Raw genomic sequence first — 17,964 nt, forward strand, 5'->3', positions numbered from 1 at the left:
GGATTATTATGGCATATTTTCACACAAGTTTTCATACATGAATGTGATCAAGTTTAAGGCTTTATGTTTCTTTTTCTTACCCTCCTACAGGTACTCGTAGTATAATTGTATCATCAGAGGAGACCACTCGAATGTTTGTTATATCATGTATTTTAGTTCTTCAAGTGACTTATTGAGACAGATCCATTAAGGGCAATCTGTGATAAAAAGAAAACAACTAGTGGCCAAGATTTTGAAGATGCACCCCAATACTTCTATAAAAGACATGGACCTTACCACCTAGGACACATTGGTAGTCCTAGCCTCTAACTCTGAGGACTGAAGACCCAACTGAGATGCCCTTGCTCTCAAATAAACAAATAATGGCCCAATGAAATTTTGTATCACCTACCCACTCCAAGGTAATCTTGAGTCTGAATGGGTTATTAGATATTGTTGTTAAAACAAAGTTTTATACATTTTCATCACATGTGCCTGCACAACACACCAAGGCTCAAAAGACCAAGTACCTCTTCAGGGTAACTTTTCACATTGCCCTTTAGGCATGGACATCATATTATGTATCATGGTAATTACATAATTTTATTTGCTCAGTCAAGTTCATAATCTATTTAGTATGCTCTGGTGCCTTTAAATCAGTCGAGCATCTTGCTTGTGAAGGAGATCTCAAATTATTATATGTGAAGACATCTATTTATTTTCATATCTTGGTGCACTTTCAGCACCATATTGGATTTGTGTCAAACCTCTTGATCACTTATGAGTGGTCCCGTATGCATGCATGTTTTTTATGACTTACAACATAATAACATCTTTGCCACACATAAACATATTTGTGCACCCATGGCACCATATTGGTTCCTTAAACTATAATTTTATTCATCAACATGTGCATGCATGTCTCTCCATGTCTTTTAGCACAACATACATAAGAATATGCAACATTTCAAATCAGTGCTCTCAAAGCACTAAATTGGTTCCCTAAATCATAAAGCTCATACATGAACATTCATCTGTGCAAGTATGCATATCATGTCTAATAGCACATAACAGCATTACATAAATCATTATGATGTATATCACAACATCATGTTGCATATCATCATTCATGTAAACACTACATGTAGTCCAATAGCCTCGTAACTAAAATTTTTAGCATATGAATTAAAACATGTTCACAACTGAACACATACAATTAATATAATTAGGACCACACACTACACTACAACAAGTATTGTGTCCATCTGGTACAGTTCTGAGAAAAATTCATGTCTAACTAGTTCACTTTCTAAAGCATGACATTCATGCAAATAAGAGTTCCAATTCAGAACAAAATGGATAGAATTTATCAATCAGTGTAAATTTTACTATGCCCAGAATATAATGAATAAAAATTTAGACTTTTTATAGTAGATGCATAGGTGTATTGGATATCTACACCAAAAAACCTATGTTCAATTTCATTCCGGATCAAGAACAAATAAATCTTTTACTGAAACTGGTTTTATATTCACAGAACAGACCTATCAGGCTAGACTTTATTGAAGAACCATTAGCCTACAAATTTACATAATGAAATAAATTCTTTAAATTTTACTATAGTTACCGGGGTGTGTGTAACAAAATCTTCAAAAGAAATAATATCTAAACTCCACATCAGTTGATAACTAAAATTCAATCACCATAGTCTATTCATGTTCTTGGATAGACTGTGTTCCAAAAATTTCAGTTTTTATGATAGAATTTCATGATTTTTAATTTACAAACTGTAATGAATCTGTACACAAGATTTTTATAGTGTGTTATTAATTATAGACTAATACATATAAAAACATTGGCCATAAGCATAGAACAAATTGGGAGAAATAAAATCAACAAATACGTGCCGCCATTATAGAAATTCTGTCAAAATAAAAATTCTGTTTTGACTTACAGAGGTCGTATCTCTCAATCCAGACCTCAAACGAACCCAAATTTTTTTGGGGATTACTCCTATATATCTGAAACATTGCTCTAAAATTTGAGAATTTTTAAATTCACCATTTTAGAGAACTATAAATTTCTTTCAGACTAATCAGAATAAAGATCACAGGACAATGCATTTTCAACTAACACATAATTAAATCCATGTTTTCATAAAGAAAACACCATCAACATAAATTTTATGATTTTGATTCAATATGAATGTGTCATACACATGCATGTACACATCTTATCAGAATATAATTATAGAGATCAAATTTATAATATGAAACACATGCAAGATCCAATGCCTTTTTATAAGAAAAATTGATTTCCTTAAAAAAAAATGGTTCACATAAATGGATCAAATTTTTGGATTCTTAAATTAGACATGAATCAATTAATATCAGATCTACATGAACCTAACTTAATTTTTGAAAGAAAACATAGTTTTAAATCCTTCATGCACAATACAATATAAGTTTCTACGTGAATCTAGGTTGACATATGTGTTGATATGCATTCGGGGATCATCACACGGCATGCTCATGTATCCTAGCACTATACATACTTATAAAGTTATGGTGTACCTACCTAAAAATTGAATACTCTTCCTAAAATCGTCTCCACTGATCAACCTCTACCCATAGTTGCACACCTAATAGAGATGCAGCTACACCCTACTAGTTTCTATGGAGGGTCTACTCAAAGAGGGGCATGTAAGAGGAAGAGAAGAGGGATGGAGAGAGAGAGAGAGAGAAAGAAAAGGAGAAAGAGAGAGATAGGGGGCATGTGATAGAGAGAAGGAAGAAGGTAAGCCTCTCTAAATAGCCTTCCTCATGAGATCCTTAATTAAATAAGGATACAATTAGGGAATCCCAACTAATTTGGATTTCTAATTAATTAAGGAATAATTTATGAATCCTAGCTAATTAGGATTCCTAATGTAATAAGAAAACAATTTCATGAATCCTAGCTAATTCAGATTTTTAATTTTTATGAATCTTAGCTAATTTAGATTTTTAATGAAATAAGAAAATAATTAAGCTAATCTTAGCCAATTAGGTCTCCTAATTAATTAAGAAAATAATTAAGTAAATTGATGAAGCTAAGTAGAAGATAAAATGAAAGAAAGGTGAGGACATCCCACCTAGGTTGACTTTGACTTGAGTCCTTCTATCTTGGACTCTAAGATCAAAGAGGGCCCACATCAACTGGGTGTCCTATCCCATGGATCCTAATTTCAATATCTAAGGTCCATTTCAAGATCCAAATACTGAAATTGCAAGTATCCAAATTGGAATTTAAACAAAACTTGAGACATGAATTTCATCTTTATTTCTTAGAAATTATCAAAAATTCTTAGGTGTTACATGTTCACCTTCTTCATATCTGGCATGCCTTGATCATCATTCTTAACATCCTCCTTCAAACGCAATGGGCGAGAGTGGACATTAAGTTTGGATCTAAGAAAATTGAATCGGGCAAATGGTAAAGGCTTAGTAAGAATATCTGCAACCTGATCATCAGAGGGAATGTGTTAGACACCAGTTGCTTCTTGTGAACTTTATCACAAACAAAGTGAACATCGATTTCCACATGTTTATTGCACTGATGAAAAGCAGTATGAGCTACCATATAGGTAGCACTAACATTGTCACACCAGAGCACAAGAATAGATTTCAAGAATACACCCAATTCATTAAGTAAAAATTGAATCTAAATGAGTTCTGATGTAGTGTTTACAACAACACGGTATTCAGCCTTCATATTGGATCAGGCAAAAATGGATTGCTTCTTTAAACTCTAGGATAGTAAATTTGAGCCAAGATACACAACATATCCACCCATAGATTTTCTGTCATCTGGGCAGGCAACCCAATCAACATCTGAAAAGGCATATAGAGTACAATTTAGTGTTGGATGTATAAGGAGACCAAACTAATTAGTATGCTTAACATATCAAAGTATTTACTTGACTGCAACCCAATGGTATGTAGTTGGTTTAGCCATAAACTGGCACACCTTGTTCATTGCATAAGATAAGTCAGGTCTGGTCAAAGTTAAATACTGAAGTGCACCAACAATACTTCTATATAATGTTGGATCATGAAAATTAGATCAAGTTTGTGCTAAGAGGTTCTGAGACGGAGATAATGGGGTAGAAATTGGTTTAGCTCATGCCATATTTGCATGACTAAATATATCAATCACATACTTTTGATATGAAAGAATAAGTCCGTGGGCAATAGGAATAGCTTCTATTCCCAAGAAAAAATGCAAATCACCAATATCTTTGAGAGGAAAAGACTGACGAAGAGTTCCAATAAGCTTGTTTATGAAAGTGGCAGAATTATCAATGACCAAAATATCATCCACATACACTAGCAGAAACACTATAAGCTTATTTTTCTTTATAATAAACAAAGTATCTTTATGAAAGTTAAGAAAACCCATATCCATAGGAGCAGTAGAGAGATGTTGGTATCAGAGTTAGGAGCTTGTTTAAGACCATAAAGAGCCTTCTGAAATTTATAAACGTGATTTGGATAACAAGAATTCTTAAATCCAGAAGGTTGCTCCATATAAATTGTCTCATGAAGATCACCATGGAAGAAAGCATTCTGAACATCCAATTGTTTAACAGGCCATTGATAGTTCACCACAATAGTAAGAATAGTATGAATGATTGTAGGTTTAACTACAGGGATAAAAGTTTCAAAGTAGTCAATGTATTCTTCTTGATCATATCTCTTTGCAACCAACCAAGCTTTATATCTTTTAAGAGAGTCATCTGCCCTCTGTTTTATTTTAAACACCCATATACAACCAATAATATTCTGTGCAGGACTTGGTGGTTCAAGTGTTTAGGTACCATTCTGCAAAAGTTCATCATATTTAAGTTTCATACATCACGCCAATGAGGACACTGGTTAGCTTGACGAAGGGATTTAGGTTCAAGTTCTTGGATATATTGGATAACAAAGCAACATGTAAAGGATATAAGGTGGTAAGATATACCTTAGGAATATGTGTACCATCCTGGGATCGTGAACATAGAACGAGTATGAAGAGGTTGAGTTTTAATGAGAAAATCTAATTGAGGTGATTGAGACAGTTCAGGAGAAGATTGAACATGTTCAATAGATAAGACTCCTTGGTCAGCAGTGAGGTCGTGTGAATTAGGAGATAAGCTTGGGGACTCTTGATGAGACTGATTTTCAGGTAGATAGTCATTTTCATAGGAGATTATAGGTAAGATATGTAGAGTGGACGCTATGGGAGACATCGTTGAAGGGGACGTCCCTTGCTCCTTGAATGGAAATTGATTTTCATCAAAGACAACATGTCTAGAAACCACGATTTTTCCAAATGGAATATGAAGGCACTGGTAACCTTGATGACTATTATTGTATCCAATAAAGACATATTTTTAAGTTTTGTAGCCTAATTTATTAGACCTATATGGGCTTAAACAAGGATAACAGGCACACCCAAAGACTTCCAAACATTTATAATTTATCTGTTGTTTGAAGATAACTTCATATGGACACTTGTTTTTAATGACAAGAGAAGGTTATCTATTAATTAGGAAGACAATTATGCAAAAAGCAAAAGACCAATATTTGGTAGGCATAGATGCTTGACTCATTAAGCATAATCCAGTAATATGACGATGCTTTCTTTCAATAGCTCCATTATCTTCATGCATGTGTGGACATGATATTCTATGTGAAATACCATTTGAAAAAAAAAAGAATCCAAGGCTCTATATTTACCTTACCATCAGTTTATAAAAATTTTATTTTTCCTTCAAAAAGAGTTTCAACGTTTGCCTTAAACAATCAAAACACATTAGCAACATCAGATTTATGAGCAATCATATATATCCAAGTAAATTTAGAAAAGGCATTATTAAAATGAATATAATAACGAAAATAGTCCAAACTAATAACAGGAGCTAGCCCCTAAACATCAGAGTGAATCAACTCAAGAGGTTTAGAAACTTTATGAACTGACTTAGAAAAAGGAAGAACAAGACTTTCCTTGTTGACACGCATCACACACATTAGAAATAGATCAGTGATAATATGGGAGGCCAAACTGTTGAATTACTCTTTGAACTATATTAATTGTCGGATGTCTTAAACGCTGGTGCCATTAATGAAGTGATGCCTTTTCTCTAATCAGGGCAACAACCTATAAATCATGATTCTTTTTCTTTCCATCAGAGGAAAACTTTATCTGATAAAGTTCCTCACTGCTCCTCTCTCAAATGATCTCTTTCCTTGAACCAGGGTCCTTTACACAACTATGATTAGGGTGAAATTAAAAAATAACATTATTGTCATGAGCAAACTTATTCACTGAAAATAAATTTCTAGTAATATAAGGAACATGCAAGATATCCTTAAGTAAAAGATTTGAACCACCAACAAAAATAGAAGTAGAACCAATATGTTTAATTTGCAAACCTAATCCATCACCAATTTTGACTGAATCTTTTCCTTCATAAGGAGAGTGTAGAGACAAGGAGTTCAAATCATAAGTAACATGATGGGATGCTCTAGAGTCCGGGTACCAATTCTCTGCATCAAAAGTAGTGGATGTAGCTTGATATGTTTGTTAATTGGCAGAGAGGGCCCACATGAGGGGGCATGATTCCAGAGTGATCCAAAGGACATCCTATAACACCTAAGATTTTACTTTAGTTTAACTTTTAAATTCAGTTTAAAATAAGGTTAAATTCAAGCAAAATTCAAGAATTTAAGTAGAACTAGGACTCTAGTTAGATTCGTTATGAGCCATAGATCTCGTAGGAGATCCCATTCAGCGATTTTGAATTTTGGTTGGTTCAAAAAAATACAATTTCTTGGTTTTCTTGAAATTCTTGAATTTCTTAATTTTTTTTATTTTGAATTATTATAAAATTAAGTCTCAAGTTATGAAGAAAATTGTAAGAATAATTATAAAATTTAAAATATGTGGACTAAACAAAAAAGTTAATGATTTATATCTTTTTAGATTATATAGATTTGGACCTTAAATTAAGTAGTAGATTTAACTAATGGTATTTGGATTCAACTCAATTAGGTTGAATATAATTCATGACATTTGGATCTAATTAGAGATAGATTGGATTGGATACAACTCAGGATATTTGGATCTAATTATATTGGATTGGACATATAGTGTTGGATGCTTTAAACAATATCATTATTGTTTTGATAGAAATTTTGGTCGATCGGTGACTCACCTATTAGATCGAAGTTTCCCTTGAGGTTTCTTATTTTGAGGGCATCAAAATAGACTATCTACATGCCCAAATTAGTGTTGATTTGATTATTTTATCATCGACCGAAGTTCATGCCTAATTATAGGTCAAAAATTAACATTTTTTGACATCGACTAAATTTTCTTGTTGATCTGTGTACGTACGATTAAATCTAAGAATACCATAACAATCTATGTTTTAAGGGTTATCGAATCGACTATTTAAACGTTGAATTCTAATGAGTTTTTGGGTCTGTAGGCCTCTCAAAAGGTTACTATGTCACTAAAACCCAAGCCAGGGTAAAAAGTCTCTACCTTTCTACTCTAGCTTAATTAATTTCAAAATTTAATGAATCAACACCCATAATTTATTTTATTATTTGATTAATAAAAAAGATTAATATATATTAACATCTTATATTAGAGATGGGACTCTTGTCTAAGCCCATCTATAATATAGGCTCTCTTGAGGAGTATTAACAATGTTAGTTCTTTCCCCCTCTCCTCTTCTTATTAGAATTATCTATCTTCTTCTTCTTCCTTAAAGCTTTTCTTAGCCACCATTGAAGTTGCTCTAAGGTGCTAGGACGGGCGATGAAGGTGTTGGTGGTTCTGAAAATACATTTCAGGTAGGATTCATCCAACACGTAGCATAGATCGAATGCAAATGCATAAACAGTGTGTCTTGCCGATTCTATAGGATCCATGGTAGATTAGATCTAAAATAGGTTTGAAAAAGATTTTGAAAGTATTTTTAATTCAATATCATGCATTAAAATATATCTATAAAATCAAGATTGTATAGATTTTTATCTTGAATCTTGTTCTTACTCCTTTGATCTTGCATGAGATTGAATCTTGATTATTTTGTATTTATTTTTTTTATCCTCACCTATTTCAGAAAAAAAAATGATATCGCTATGAAAACAAAGTCAATAAATAAAACTAAAAATATTAGAGTGTTCTACACATCGAGGCTTGAATTTAGAATCTTGTTTTGCTTCATTTGGATATGGTTTAAGGCCAAAACATCTATTGTAATAGAGCACAGGTTTTCTTCCCTATCTGCAAGACTGTTTCGACCAGCGCTTTTGACGGTTCTAAAGACCCAACCAAAACTGATAAAAAAAATTTGAGAAAAATCTGGGTAAAAGGTAACATGTATAAGATGATCCTATAAAAACAGTTTTGTTAAAAGATTTTTCTTAGGTTTGGAGAAATTTTCCAAACCAAGATGATTTTTTGCAGTTGAGAGGATCTGTATTATATTTTTCCTGAATAGGGTTTAGTCTCAAACTTTTTTTTATTTTATTATAAAAAAAAATTGATTCTGTTTCTTGGACTATTTTTTTGAGACATAGGGGCTTCCCAATTAAATTGGGAGAGTATAATTCGGTCTCTATGATTTTCAGTGGGTTTTTCAAAAATAAGTTTATAAGGATCTGAATTTACATATTATGACATGTATGGATGCTTAATTGTATTTTACATTATGCAACATGATTAAACAATAAGTTATTGCATAAAAAAAACATGTTTTAATGATTGTTTAGGGTTTCTTATGATTCTTGCACAGATGAAATCATATGTAAGATATTTCTTAAAGGTTTTGTGATTCTGGGATGATATATGTTATTGTTTTAGCATGATTAACATGAATCTAATCAAATATGCATTATATGATGATCAAATATGTATCAGAGCCTAAGTTAAAGGATTTATGACTCTTAACCCATCGAGCATCTGGTTATCATTGTAAGTATGATCTAGCTCCATTGTGATTATTTGATGTTATTATTTCTTAAAAATTATGGTGTGATGTATGAACCTAGAAACATGCTAGTGACCTCACATGAAGACGTAGGGTCTTGAAACTTAAATAAACATTTGATTTTTTTGTGGGGATAAATATTAATCTTTGAGGGTAAATATTTTATCAGAGTGCACAATGAAAGCATGATAAACTATATTTTGGTAGTTCTCTTGTTTGATGCTTATATCAAATTTTGTGGATGAAATTTCTTTAAGAATGGTAAAATGTAACACCTAAGATTTTGCATTAGTTTAACTTTTAAATTTATTTTAAAATAAGGTTAAATTCAGTCAAAATTCAAGAGTTTAAGTAGAAGTAGGACTCTAGTCAGATTTGTTATGAGCCGTACATCTTGAAGGAGATCCGATTCGATGATTTTGAATTTTGGTTGGTTCAAAAAATGTAATTTCTTATCTTTTTTTAATTTTCTTGATTTTGGATTATTATAAAATTAAGTCTTTAAGTTATGAAAAAAATTACAAGAATAATTATAAAATTTAAAATATGTGGACTAAAAAAGAAAGTAAATGATTTATATATTTTGAGATTATATAGATTTGGACCTTAAATTAAGTAGTAGATTTAACTAATGGCATTTGGATTCAACTCAATTAGGTTAGATATAATCCATGACATTTGGATCTAATTATGAATGGATTAGATTGGATATAACTCAAGATATTTGGATCTAATCATATTGGATTGCAGTCATAGTGTCAGACGCTCTTAACAATATCATTATTGTTTCGGCAAACATTTTTGCCGATCAGTAACTCACATATTTGATCAGAGTTGACCTTGACATTCCTCATTTTGATGGCATTAAAATTGATTATCTACACGCCCAAATTGGTGTTGATTTGAGCATTTTATCATTGACCAAAGTATATGACTAATTGTAAGTCAAAAATTAATGTTTTTCGACATCGACTAAATTTTCTTGTCGATCTATGTGCGTACGATTAAATCTAAGATCATTATGATGATACACATTTTGTAGGCTATCAAATCAACTATTTAAACATTGAATTCTGATGAGTCTTTGGGTTTGTAGGCCTCTCGAAATGTTACTGTCTCACTAAAACCCAAGTCAGAGTAAGAATTCTCTATATTTCTACTCTAGGTTAATTAATTTTGAAATTTAATAAATTAAGGCCCATAATTTATTTTATTATTTAATTAATAAAAAAGATTAAAAGATATTAACATCTTATATTAGATATGAGGCTCTTGTCTAAGCTCATCTATAAATATAGACTCTCATGAGGAGGATTAACATTGTTAGTTTTTTCTTCCTCCCCTCTTTACATTAGAATTCTCTATCTTATTTTTTTTCATCTTCTTCTTCTTCCTTAAAGCTTTTCCCAACAGCCCTTGAAGCTGCTCTAAGGTGCTAGAATGAGAGACAAAGGTGTTGGTTGTTCCAAAAACATGTTTCAGGTAGGATTCATCCTATGCGTAGCATAGATCGAATGCAAATGCATAAATTGTGCGTCTTGCCGATTCTACGGGCTGATCCATGGTAAATCAGATCCGAAATAGGTTTGAAAAAGGTTTTAAAAGTTTTTTAATTCAATATCATGCATTAAAACATATCTACAAAATTATGATTGTATGGATTTTTACCTTGAATCTTATTCTTAATCCTTTGATCTTGCATGAAATTGAATCTTGGTTATTCTGTCCTCATCTTTTATCCTGACCTGTTTCAAAAAAAAATTGATATCTCTATGAAAATAAAATTAATAAATAAAACTAAAAATACTTGAGTATTATACACATCTAGAACTTGAACTTAGAATCTTATTTTCACTTCATTTGGATCTGGTTTGAGGATAAAATGTCCATTGCAACAAAGCATAGTTTTTTTGCCCGTTATGCAGGACTGTTCCAACCAACGCCTTTGATAGTTCTAAAGACCCAACCAAAACTTATCAAAATAAATAAATAAAAAATGGGTGAAAGGTAACATGCATAAGATGATCTTGTAAAAAGGGTTTTGTGAAAAGAGTTTTTTATAGGTTTGGAGAAATTTCTCAAACCCGGATGAATTTCTGTAATTGACAGGATCTGTCTAATACTTTTCCTAAATAGGGTTTAATCATAATTGTTTTTTTATTTTATTATAAAAAAAAATTTTGGTTCTATTTCTTGGACTATTTTTCTGATATATGAGGGATTTCCTAATTAAATTGGGAGTGTATAATTCGGTTCCTATGATTTTCGGTAAGTTTTTCAAAAATAGGTTTAGAGGGATCCAAATTCATACATTATGACATGTATAGATGCTTAATTGTATTTTACATTATGCAACATAATTAAACATGTTATTGCATAAAAAATATATTTTAATGATTGTTTATAATTTTTTATGATTCTTGTATAGATGAAATCATATTTGAGATATTTTTTAAAAGTTTTGTGATTCTTGGATGACGTATGTTATTGTTTTAGTAAGATTAACATTAATCTGATCAAATATGCATTATATGATGATGTAACAATGTTTAGAGCATAAAAAATCATGATTTATTTTGATAGTTTAAATTTCAAAGCATGTATTATGACCATATAACATCTCTTTATGATTGTAGATGATGTTTAGATATTGTTCATGGGCTGATACATGATAAAAACTTCATATTCCATGTTTATGCTTGAGTTTTCATATTTTTTTCATGATTTATATTGTATTTTTCATGTTGTCTTGATTTTCTTGACTAACTTATTGTGATAAAATAAATATACCTCTCAAATCAGATTACCAATGATCAAACACTTTTATGGAGACCTTTTAGACATCTGTAAGGTGTCTCAGAAAAATATTGGGCCTTATTGGTGGTTTAAAAGTGAGGGTTATGGCTGCTACAACCCAAGACAAATTCTATCCTGCATGTAGAGTGATTCTTAATAGTCAGTTTTGCAGAAAATTTAATAAATCATTGATTTTGAGTTAATGGTTAATTTTTGGATATGTCATTTAAATGATATTAATAGATCTGAAAAAAAATAAAATAAAAATATGTTTCATTTTTTATAAATTTTAAAGGCTCACAAAAATCACGAAAGATTCAAGATTTTGTAGAAAACCTGAATCGAGAACTGTCTCATGCAGGGTTTGGTCCAAAAAACCTAGAAAATTTATATTATAGAGTTTTTTGACAAACATAGATAATTCTGAAAGCTAACAAGCATACCTTTCACTAGAAAATTTGAAAAGACTAAATCCCTCTTGGATTGGGCCTGGTAACTACTTATTTGGGAAGCAAGATTATGGTAGGTTTTGTGAAGAACAGACAAAAATAGTTTTGGGTCCGTGAATTTTTATGGGCAAACAAAATAATTTTTTTGAGATCTACCACTTGGAATTGAAATCTAATATCCTCTGACATGACAGCGAATTTTTATAGAGTTATATCTATTCATTTTGATGGTATGTCAGACCCGTGAACAACATGCAAATTTTGATATTATGCAGTTCTTAATTTTAGATAATATCTTGAGTTTTGAAATTAACTTTCTAAAGTTGTGTTTAATTTTGATATAAAATGTTAATCATGCATATTTTAATGTGAAATTTGTCATAAATATGTTGTATGTATGCATGTGAATTATTTGGGCATGATGGCATATGAGACTCTATATTAAACATAAGAATAAAGCAGGATAATTAGACCAAAGGATAAGCATGATCATGCATGTGTTATTCTATAAAATTTATGGTTATAGATCATAAATTAAAACGAGTCTCATGCATCATGGTGTGTGGTATGTGGCATATGATATATTATAAGTTTTGTGAAGCATGCATACATGATGCTCGAATGTGACTTAGGTTTGGTAGAACCAATGGGGTGTTTGTGAGTACCTGGTTTGGCTTTGTTATACATGCTCATATACACATATACACACTCTAACTGGAATCTTGGGTATTGTTTAAGTTGAGTGTGTACCTTGAGATACTCATGGGTACTCTTTAATGTCAGTACGTACCTTGAGATACTCTTGAGTGCTCCTTAAGTTTAATACGTACCTTGAATTGGGTTCAAATGAGCTATGTTAGGACACCTTAGTGACTGTAGGAGGTGTGGGTTCTTGCCTTGTAAGGTTGCGGTTTGTTGAGCTATCTATAGTGGAGCTTAGGGTTGTTAAGCCTAATGCTGAGTACACCTAGTATTGTAGTTGGACCCAATATAAATAACACCTAATAGCTCATTTGTTTCAGTGGCCTACCTTGGAGAGGGTAGGAGATATACTCGTAGACTGACACGTTTCGAGGGCATTGATACCTCTTGAGCCCTTAGTCGTTGGTGTAGAGGGATGGGGTTGTCAATTTATCCTAGGTAAATAGCCAGGCTCTGCAGAGTAGAAATCGGTTCCCTAGACCACTGTAAGTTTCTCTCTCGGTTAAAGATCATTTCAGTGGATGTTTGGCCTGCCTCTTCGAATCAATGGGTTAATTAAAATATATAGCATAATAAACCCTTATCTGATTGTTGAGTCAAGATTAGGTCCTAAGTGTGTATCTTTTAGGAAAGAAAAGAAAAATAATGCATTAGATTAGGTTCATCAGTGGTTAAATGATTCATTGAATATTGGCATAAATTTCTATGCATGTCATGTATAATTTTTAGTTCCTGCATAAGTTGGTATATATAAATCCTTTTGATTATCGTTTTGATTGCTAATGATATGGTGAAGGTACATTATTGGATGATAAGATTGAATTATTATAAAATTTTGAATGATTAAATTATTATTTTTGTGATCTTTAAGTGTGTTGAGTTTATATGCTATGACATGCTATGATTTGACTGTATTGGGAAAGATGTATACATTATAATTTTATGTTCTTTCCATGCCTATGTGTAAGGTGTCTTCTCACTGAGGTTGTGGCTAATACCCCTATATTTTAATAATTTAGGTAATGAACAAGCTAAAAGGCGATGATAGGAGGCTCAAGGTGGTGTTAAGAGGGTCACATTTCTTTGGGATTGTTGGAGGGACTAAATGATTTTATTTACTCTATTATTTTTCTTTAGTCCTGTAAACTTTGACGTTTGAAAGACTTGTATTGGATTTATTGTAATTTAATTAATTAATGATTTGATTCAATTATTCTATTCTTTCAAGTGTGTGTTGGTAACTGTAACCTGCCCAAGGTTTAAACCAAATCTAAAGAGTTTTCACTGTGTTCTTAAAAAAAATCGTGTAAAGGGATTTTAAAAAAAAATCTAAATTTTTTTGTTTAAAAAATTGGAACGTTACACATCCTCCCTATTCTAGAAGATGATTAAGCAAAGTAGATAACTTTTAAGTAAGAGTCCTTAATTGATTCCTTAATTAGTTGGTGTGGAGTCTTTAGATAGTTAGGAGTTCGACCATCGATAAGTTTTCTAATTAGATAAAGTATTGAATAATTAGGACTCAACCCCAACTATCTCTATACAAGGAGGTATGGGGTAGCTCATTTGCATTATGATATTGAATTATTAAAGTCTTTGTATCTCTTTCTAACATCTATCTCTCTTCTCTCTCTCCTCTCTCATGACCTCTGGTCCTTGAACCCTATACATATCAGATCCCTGAAGGTTGGACATCCAACCCTTCTTTGAAGCTCGAGCTTCTCCCAGCGCCTGGATTGTGCATTTTGCTTTTTTGGTGAGTCAAGTGGCATCTTTGCATTGCAGATCCTGTATCAGAATTTTAGAACATGTGTGACCTCATATCATCCTTATACAAACGTCTCAGGTACTTCTACCAACCCTCCTTAACCTTAATCTAGCTTTCTCGTTTCCAAAACCGAAAATCCCATCCTCTTATGTGCTTGAAACATCTAAATTCAATAAACTGATAACTTCTGATCACCAACACCCTTTCCTTGAGTTTAGGTCATATCTCAGACTCTCCCACACGTTCTTAAGTAAACATAAGTAGAATCAATATGTTTAATTTGCAAACCTAATCTATCACCAATTTTGACTGAATATTTTCCTTCATAAGGAGAGTATAGAGACAAGGAGTTCAAATCCTGAGTAACATGATGGGATACTCTAGAGTCTGGGTACCAATTTCCTGCATCAAAAGTAGTGGATGTAGCTTGATATGTTTGTTAATTAGCAAAGAGGGCCCATATGTGGGGGGCATGAATCCAAAGAGTACTAGAGGACATCCCCCCTATTCTAGAAGATGATTATGCAAGGTAGATAAGTTTTAATTAAGAGTCCTTAATTGATTCCTTAATTAGTTGGTATAGAGTCTTTAGATAGGTAGGAGTCCTAGCATCAATGAGTTTTTTAATTAGATGAAGTATTGAATAATTATGATTTAACCCCAACTGTCTCTATATAAGGAGGTCTAGGGTAGTTTATTTGCATTATGATATTGAATTATTGAATTCTCTCTATCTCTATCTTTCTAATGGCTATCTCTCTATTCTCTCTCCTCTCTCATGACCTCTGGTCCTCTCTAGATCCCTTTGTATATCAGATCCCTTAAGGTTGGACATCTAATCCTTCTTTGAAGCCCAAGCTTCCACCAACTCCCGTAATATGTGTTTTGCTTTTTTGGCGAGCTGAGTGGCATCTTTGCATTGCAGATCGTGTGTTCGAGTTCTAGAATATATGTAACCACATATCAGCCTTCTACTGACCTTTCAAGTACTTCTACCAACCCTTTTTAGCCTTAGTCTAGCTTTCGTTACCTTTTTAGGTCTCGAAATCCAAAATCACATCTTGTCAGGTGCTTGAAACATCGAAATTCAATAAACTAATAACTCTTGATTACCAATGGTCTTCCCTTGAGTTTAGGTCATATCCTAGACTCACACACATATTCCTAAGTGTCTTTAGAACCCCTAGATCAGAGCCTCTCAGTTTTGGACCAAAACTACACTCAAAATGCTTACCAGATCCAAATCACACCTACCCGATTTAGCCATTTTGTCATGTTTCTTTCATTTTGCCCAATTTTCAACTACTAGAAATCTTAGGCCTCTTTCTCACCATGTCCAACAGGGTTCAACACCCCCAACACATGTACCCAAGGTCCCACGATCTAAGAATCTCAGATTCGATTCTCTTGAGTTTGTTGGCCTCAAATTAAAATACTCATCCGTCAAAAAATTTGACCTACCATATGGGTCTTCTTTCTAACCATCAAATTCAGATATCCTGAAGGTTCTAATAGATTTATATTAGAGCGAACATATTCAAATAGAGCCTCCACCCTCTAATAATAATAAAACAGAAGAGATCTACAAGCATGCAGAACAAACTCAGATGATTGTTGAGCAAACGAAAGTTGAATTTTTTCATCAATAACAAATGATCATGGAATAAGGAAACTGCTTGGAGCATATAGAGCAGTTGATGGCGGATTTGGTAGGATGCATTAAGGTACTCACACTCAACATACCAGTGCAACCCTCCTAGGGCTTTGTATTTGGTAGTGGATGCATGGAAGGACCGAATGGTTCAATTCTCGGGGAGCTGCCTCACAACTTTGCACAAGATATGGGTAAGAAACCTTATGTCAAAGTACCTTCCTTTGCAGGTGAGAACATGTGAGAGTGAGTCTTTAAACTCAAGCACTTTTTCACTTGTCACAACGTGCCCCAGAGGCACGCATTGCTGAAGCAGTCACCTGCCTTGAATGTAGTGCCCTTCGATGGTACAAGTGGTTGGATCTCATACACGAGAATCCCTCTTGGAAGGAGTTTTTTGATCATCATGGAGAGGTTTGGGCCCATGATATTGGCTGTAAAATCCCATTTAAAAAAAAAAAAACTGTTTGGACCCGGGCCGGGTCGGGTCCGGACCCGACCCGGGCCCCTTATTTTAGGGTTTTGCGTAACCCGACGCAGGGTCCCGAGCGCCGCACTACCCCCCCCCCCTTCTCCCCGTTCGTTCTGGGCTGGATAAGGAAACCCATCGAGGGTTTCCCCATTCGGGTGCCCCCTGCGGCTTTAAGAGAAAGGATGGAGGGCGAGGGGGGATCACGCCTCCCTCTTCTCTTCTCCTCCCTCTCGCAGCCCTCGCCCACCTTCCACGCCGGTATCCTCCCTGCTGCGCACGTCGCCGACGCCGGCCACCGCTCCCAGGTATGCCATCCTCCCTCTTCTCTTCTCCTCCCTCTTCTTTTCCTCAACCCCCCTCGCTGTCACCTCGCCGGGAGGCCGGCAGGCAGCGTACAGCCCTGCCGTGCCCTCCTGCCTCTCCGGTATTCACCAAAGGGCCGACAGGTGGCCTGCAAGGCTCCTGTCGTCCCTTCTTCCCTTTGGGGGTGCGCCGGAGTGCCGGCAGGGGACCAATGGCCCCTGCGACACTCCCTCTCCTCGGTGGGTGATAGGGAACCGACGGGAGGTCGGATGCCCTCCCTGTCACCCCCGTCCCAAGCCCTCACTCTCTCTGGCAGGGGTTAATCCCCCTGCCACCCCCCCCCCCCCCCCCGATCATCGGTAGGCAGGGGCAGTGCCCCTGCCGCTTCATGATTCCCAGCAGGCAGGGGCTAGCCCCGCTGCCTCTAAAGTTTTGGCGCGCAGGGGTAGTGCCCCTGCCGCCTTCCTGTTTCGGCTGGCAGGGGCAATGCCCCTGTCACCCTTTGTACTGATCGGTTGGCAGGGGCAATGCCCCTGTCACTCTTTGTCTTGCTCGGCTGACAGGGGCAATGCCTCTGTCGCCCTTAGTTTTGCTAGGCTGGCAGGGGCTCGTCCTCTGCCGCCTCTTGGCTTCTGGGAGGGCAGGGGATACTCCCCTGCTGCCCCTTGATTCTCGGCACGCAGGGGCTTGTTCCCCTGTCACCCCCCCCCGTCTCGAGCTTTCTCCCTCACTCTGTCGGCAGGGGCTAGCCCTGCCATCTTTTGGCTGTCGGCAGGGGCTCAACCCCTGCCGCTTCTGGGTTGTCGGCAGGGGCTG

Source organism: Nuphar pumila, chromosome 12 (assembly GCF_984573655.1).
Source record: "Nuphar pumila chromosome 12, dmNupPumi1.hap1.1, whole genome shotgun sequence".
Classification (NCBI taxonomy): Eukaryota; Viridiplantae; Streptophyta; class Magnoliopsida; order Nymphaeales; family Nymphaeaceae; genus Nuphar; species Nuphar pumila.